Here is a 7,802-nt window from a genome sequence, read left to right as displayed (position 1 = left end):
TATTGAATTACATCTAAAAATTAACAAAGAGTGCCGGTTAAAAACAAAACTTTAAGACAAAAGAGATGATTATGCCTCCCTAATTGTGAAAAGTAATATAACAAAAATACCGAACTCCAAGGAAAATTCAAAACGGAAAGTCCGTAATCAAATGGCAAAAACAATAGCTCAAACACATCAAACAAATGGATAACAACTGTCATATTCCTGACTTGGTACAGACAAAATGGTGGATTAAACCTGGTTTTACAGCTAGCTAAACCTCTCACTTGTTTGACAGTCGCATAAAATTCCATTATATTGACAACGATGTGTGAACAAAACAGACAGACATAATAGGTAAAAATGCAAAAACGAAAGACAAGAATACAAAAATTTACCATAGCACAACACAATGACGGGATGTACAGGTACCAATCCACGTCAAATGGATATTGCCAAAAATAGGCTAAACAATAAAAGTTAAAATACAAAAACAAATAAAAGAATACTATAATATTAAGATGATAAACAACGTCAGTAAGATTCTGGAACTGAGATGACCGCTTTGTTTGACTGTCCCTCTGGTATCTTTCGTACCTCTTTTATGTCAAATTCAAGGTATAAGTCTAAACATGAGGCAGAGGGAGCCGTGTCTGTTGTTTCTTAAATTTCTAGTTCTGGGGGATATATTAATAGAACCTAATCAGAAAAGTTTGGATTGTTAATAGAAAGAACATCATCAATACATTTGAATGTGATATTAAATGATCTGGCTTCTTTGATGTTCTTGTTTTTGACAAGTGTCTGAAGGAACTCCGACTCATATGAAAGTAAAAAGAAGTCGGCAAGTAGAGGCCCACAGTTCGTTCCCATAGGAATGCCGACAATTTGTTGAAAAACTTTACCTCCAAATTCAACAAATTTCAGTGTATATAATGTGCGAATTCTGAAATACCATTTTTACTGTATCCGTTATGAATTTCTAATGTAGAATGATAAATATACAGACGACACATTCATGAATTTTGAATAAAACAAGAAATAATATATAATGTGTACTGTTTTAGACTCATGATATAGGTATGAGATGCGGACGGGTTTTCATCGCGCCTAAAGCCATCCAGGTGTAACATTGATACACAAATAGATATATATTCAGAATAGTTTACTGACAGAGCATGCAAGAAATTGAAATACAGCAGTTATTATTTGCAGAAAAAATGTACCTTTTAACATAATTATTAATGTTGTATAACTTAAAACAGGTTTTGATATTCAGCTTGTTGATATTGCATTAAATTCAACTATGCTGTTTTCGTTATCCGATTCATGTTTACTGTCGAATAATGATACTAGACTTTGATTTTCACTGTAGGGGCGATTCATTTCTGTTGTACATGCGATGAATTTTCACATAAGGAAATTGATTAATTTTCTTCATATAAAGTCTTAATTCAGCCGACTCTCTAATAAAATTTATAAAGTCAGAAGAAAAAAGTATAAATTTTTGCTTAAACATTGTAATTAAGATTGAGCAAACATTTATATAAACAAAGCAAGCAAGTCAACCAAACCTTTAAACTACAAGCATTAGGAAAACAGCCCTAATGGACGCATCTTAGATAACAAAGAGTATTCACACAACGATCTTAATTTCACGATTGAGTGAGTGGTAAGGTTTTCATCTCGCACAAACAATAGCCTTACATTTGATACTTGTAGACTGAAAAATTCATATTTCGCATGTCATTGTGTATACATCTTATACAGTAAAGAAAGTTTGAGCAACAATCGAGTCACCTTAAGTTATGTTTGAATTTCTTATAAATCGTTGTTACAAATAAGCAAATACGTAATTGTAAGAATACAAGAATATATTAAATACAGTTTACATGTTTAAAAGGTTCTATACCACGGGGTATAACCGCCGTGAAATTGATTCCGGACGTTAATCGCTGCATTGCCAAGCGATGTTGGTAGGTAGACCGTCCTAATATTTTCACCAAAGACTAATTCATTGACGTACTGTTCAGTTAAGTACACAATTTATTAAAACAAAGTTTTCTGCTTCTGACAACATGTATATCATTTATATTACATAGACACCATGTGACTGTTCTAAATAGACAGGTCTGTGAATTACTTGTAAACATCGCTTAAAAACAATCTGCATAACTAGTCATTTTTGGGGGCCTTTATAGCTTGCTGTTCGTTGGGTGCCAATGCTCCGTGTTGAAGGCCTTACTTTGACCTATAATGGTTTACTTTTGTGACTTGGGTGGAGAGTTGTTTCATTGGCACTCATACCACATCTTCTTATATCTATAGAATGAACTACAAATAGAGCATAGTTTGTTGGCTTTTACACTGAATGCGACCGTGTATTTTGTGATTTGTTGTTGTTTAAAATACAACCCGTTTTTTATTTTATTTGCAGACATTTTCTTGAAAAACTGACCTCAGAATTTTGGCACTGTACGATACGATTCGTTCTCTTTGTAGTTTGTCTGCTATATTGAGTACCGTTCGTTGTACACTCTTGTGACGGCGTCACACATTTTCAAAGCTTTTAATATAATCAATATCATGGATTCAGCTGCTTTGGTTTACATTTTTTTTACTTTAATCCTGTAATTATACATTAAAAATTTATATTATAATGAAATTGTGTTAAAACATACTTTCAAATCAATTATTTTGTATTTTCAAAAAGTAAACAAACACACTTTTTCCCACCATCCTTTATTCTACAATAGACATACTCGCACACGACAGTGATGAACTAACTGGATTCGCACTTTATATACACTGAAATATGTTGTCAATAAGAAACTCCAGCAAACTGATCACTTGATCCTCTGTGTAGCGTGTTTTGTCTTTTTGTTCACTAATTAACAAAATATGCCGTTTGGTATCCCAAAGTAATAAATTTATAGCGTATGCTACCATTTTTATGTTGAAAAGCATTGTGGATTATTTCTTTTAGACGATTTTTCAATTTGACATGGGGAATGGTGGTATTACAGTGTTGAAAAATCAAAAGTTTTGATAGAACTAATTTCAGAGATAGATCGAGATTTAAAATTATCCAGAAGTTCTTTCGAGTTTTTTTAGAATCCACATATGGTTAATACCAGTACGCGAGTAAACAGTTTTACAGTATTTCTGAAGACCCTCTTTCACTGAACTTTCCATTTCTATGTAGCAACATTTGAGCAGCGCCTGCATACGGAGAATATATCTCCCAGTTGATCCGATAGTCCATGGCTTCTATTTCCCATCAGGATGTCCTTATTAAATGGTTGCTGCTCACAAGGTAGATTTTTACCCAAAAGTTCCAAAAAGTGGTAAAGTTGAAATCATCCCTTTGTAAATTGTATGGACGCCATCACTATTTCACAGATGATAGCGGATGTGTTCCAAATGTCGTAACTACACTCCCGTCTCCTATTCACTGAACGCGACATACCGAATTAGACTTATAATCATGCTTACCTTTCCGGAGAACCTGAGATAACCCCAAGTTTTTGAGTTACAAAGTTGCCATCTTCTTTTCGTTAGGTCAACTTTGACCTTAAAAGGTCACATTTCATTCTTGATAAAGGACATTTGTGATGTTATCTCATTTCTAAAGCACTCACATTGTGCATGATATTCATGTTAACATATTCTGTTTGTCAAATATGATTTCAGATTGAAACGTCATCATAACTCATTATAAATATCAAGAATAAAATTGTGTACTCTTGACCTTTTTATCGTCGACAAAAGATTAATCGGTGACAATTGAATCAAAAATGTTAAAAAACCAAAACAAATAATGTACCAAGTTGACGAGTATGGAGGACCCACAATTCTTAAAGTTTTAGCAAAATACAGCTAAGGTAATCTATTCCTGGGTAGTATAATTTAAAAAAAAAAATAAATGGATTAAAACTATTTATAATGATATTAAATGCTCAGTAACGAATAATTGGTGACAGTAAATAGAAAAAAACTTATGAAATATGGGAAGGTAAACAAAAACACAAAAAAGATGAATATCAAAAATATTAACTGGTCAAATGAACTTATTAGGTCTTTAGGAATATATTATGGATTCAATTAATAAAGGTCGAAAAACTGTGTTTGAAATTCTCAAAAATAGATAAAGAACATTTCACACAATTTAATACAATTATTTTTTATTTCATTTGGAATTGTCGAACAGAAAAGTAAACAAAAACTGTATTATATACCCCAACGTAACAAAGCGTAAATATGACAGACATTTTGAAACAATTAAAGCAATTCAAATAGGATGGGTCAAAAGATTAACATATCCGGATAACTCTAACTGGAAATCTATACCACGATTCCACTTTGATAACTTTGAATTTTATTTTCTCTTATTTATATTATGAGCATAGACCATATGAATTCAATACCTAACATGAATACGTACAAAATGCCAGACTTCTCCTCAGCAATAATCACATAATCGATAAAATATACATAGGGAAAAACTGCAAGACCTGCACGAGTAGTCAGGTCAAGCTCGAGGCGATAGCCGAGGATCTTCACCTGACTACAAATGCAGAAGTAACTATATAGCTAGTTTCGCCATCCGTTTCCTTTGTATAAACTGTTATCTGAATTGTGCGACGATTTCAAATCTCAATTCTTAAAGCTGTGTGCGAGTAAAAGTATTCCTTTTTTTCTTTGATACTTATCAGTGACGTAGGAAAAGATAAAAAAAAATTGTGTGGGGGGGGGGGGGGGGGTCTTAAAGTGACAAGCAAAACAATACATTTAATTAAGTCTTCTTTGATAATAGTATAATAGTCTAAAAATAATTTAGTGTCGTCTTTCGTGGCCATTCTATATCTAAATGCAAAAACAAAATTGCCAAAAGTGGGGTAAGAGGGTGTTATAGTTTTGTCCCCCATATTTGATAATGTGTGGAGTACGTATGGTCCCCTTTTTCTGGCTCCTACGCACCTTAATTTATATAAACCTCTCCATACAAAACAACACTACATTAAAGCCAATTCAAATTAAATCAATTGATAATAGCTATAGATTTATCAAACATATTATGGTGCCCTCAAATTCAAAATGAATAAGGTTAAATGACTTCAGATACCGAACAAGACTTGCTGGAAAATGAAGTCAGTTGTGTATAATAGTCAATACCAGAACACACCCACTACATCGCGGGTCCATCTCTGAATTAAAATACCTACGCCTTATTTTAGCTTTATTTTAAGTATTTGCATTGTCATCTCATAAATTCATGCTGATTCTAAAGCTCAAATTTTTTTCTGCTTTCTATTTGCACCCGTCCTGGTTTTCTCACTACAACCGGTAACATCACGTGGCATATGTACTTGTATTTGCATTGGTATCGGATTCGAAGCGGAACTTGCAAATATTGCTAATATTAATTATTTGGAAAACAAAAGCGCCTAGAATGATGTAATTTTTATTCAACACCATTGTCCTATATTATTGATATGTTAAGTTCTTTGATTCGTCGTGTTGACGTAATGCTGGCTAACACATTCGACCTCGTTATTTTAGTAGTATAGATGTTTGGGAGGCTGTCTTATGTATAGCTGAGGACAACGATTAAAAGTTGTGTCACAAAAAATATGCATTTCTTGAACTATCACTGTGCATAAGTTACTTATCAATGTATAAAAAGTAGAATAACAAAAATACCGAACTAAGGGAGAAAATTCAAATCGGAAAGTCCCGTATCAAATGACAAAAATTAAAAAGCCCAAACACATCAAACGAATGCAAAACAACTGTCATATTCCTGACTTGGAACAAGCATTTCCTTGACTCGAAAATGGTGGATAAACCTAGTTTTATAGCTAGCTAAAATAAATCCTTTCAATTTATAAGACAGTTGCATAAATATTAAGTTATACTGAAACAAATGTGCGATCAAAGCAAACAGAAATAATAGGTAAAAATGTCTGAATAAGGGGCACAGCAGTCAACACTGTTTTATAATCTTAATCACTATAAAAAACAAACAAATATCCTGTCGTTAATTATCCATTTTTAGATGGTGACGTTCCCTTGTTACCATCCTATGGTGTTTATATATCTCAACTTGTACGATTCGCTCGTGTATGTAACAACGTATTAGATTTTAGCGAGAGAAATTTATGTATTACTGAAAAATTATTACACTAGGGTTTTCGATATCATAAACTAGTCAAAACATTTACTAAATTTTTTAATCGGTATAAGGACATCATTCGTAAATATAACTCAACATGCAGACATCTTATACGTTCGGGTATTTCACATCCAATCTTTTATGGTAATATTCTTTACGAAGCACAAAAATGTCAGTATTCACCTCAAAAGCTAACAAAACCTTTAAACAGACTTATTAAGAAGGGATATAGTTACGATACTGTTGTCAGGTCATTAAAGATTGCATATTTTGGCTTTAATATTGATTCACTTTTAGGGTCTTTGCATCGGAATTAAACACATTTATTCTAAAACCAGTTGTTGGCATGACACGGGTTATGTTCTTCTCATATATTTTATGACGGTATAATACTAAACCCTTAACAGGAGGGATTGTACCTGATATTCATATGATGAGGACATAATCTTTCAATCAGCTTAATTGAGGTCTGCAGCTGGCATGTCAGTAACTGCTAGTAGTATGTTGTTATTTATGTATTATTGTCTTTTTGTTTATTTTCTTTTGTTTCCTATTCTGACATCGGACTCGGACTTCTCTTATACTGAGTTTTACTGTGCGTACTGTTGTGCGTTTGTTTTTTCTACATTGGCTAGAGGTATAGGGGAGGGTTGAGATCTCAAAAAACATGTTTAACCCCGCCGCATTTTTGCGCCTGTCCCAAGTCTGGAGCCTCTGGTCTCTGTTAGTCTTGTATCATTTTTAATTTTAGTTTCCTGTGTATAATTTGGAGTTTAGTATGACGTCCATTATCACTGAACTAGTATACATATTTGTTTAGGGGCCAGTTGAAGGACGCCTCCGGGTGCGGGAGTTTCTCGCTGCATTGAAGACCCATTCGGACTGATGTCTGCTCTATGGTCGGGTTGTTGTCTCTTTGACACATTCCCCATTTCCATTCTCAATTTTATGTAAACAAAGAAAAAAAACAAAATGACATATAGACAAAGCACACAAGCAAAAATGAAATACAAGAATATAAAAAATGGCCACATCACAAAAACACATTGGCGGGATACATAAGGAACGAGCCACGACAAAAAGGATATTACCAAAACAGAAAAAAGGTTAATAACTTACTGAGAAAAATTTTTAAAAACAGTGCCTTCTTATATATAATCGAGGTCCAGTGAAGACAAAATGTCTAAAGTTTCAGTGCTTTGTATCTTTATATTTGTTTAGCAAAAGACTAAAGATGTATACATCGCCTCCTAGATTCCACATTTTAAGTAAGAACGTCGAATTAAAAAAATGCACCATATTACTGTTTGCCGACCAGTACAAAATTAACGTAAAATCATTTATCTAGGAGTATATCAAGTTTTAGCCGAGTATTATGAAATGAAATTAAACTATGTTGATAATCGCCTTTTAACTATTCCGTCACCGCACACGTATATGTTTAGTACAGTAAAATAGTTTTATTTTGTAAAAGACATACAAGTATTATTAGAGCTTTCTTACATTTTGACGAAATTTACAAACGAACGTAAAGGGAGCATGCATTACATTCCAATGATAAAACTTAGAGTCTATGTTTTATCCGATACATTGGTCTTGTATTCTGAATTTACTGCATCTTTTAAAATGTAAGTATATCGCAAAT

Source organism: Mytilus californianus, unplaced genomic scaffold, assembly GCF_021869535.1.
Source record: "Mytilus californianus isolate M0D057914Y unplaced genomic scaffold, xbMytCali1.0.p SCAF_13, whole genome shotgun sequence".
In the NCBI taxonomy this organism is placed as follows: Eukaryota; Metazoa; Mollusca; class Bivalvia; order Mytilida; family Mytilidae; genus Mytilus; species Mytilus californianus.
This window is presented reverse-complemented; position numbering follows the sequence as displayed.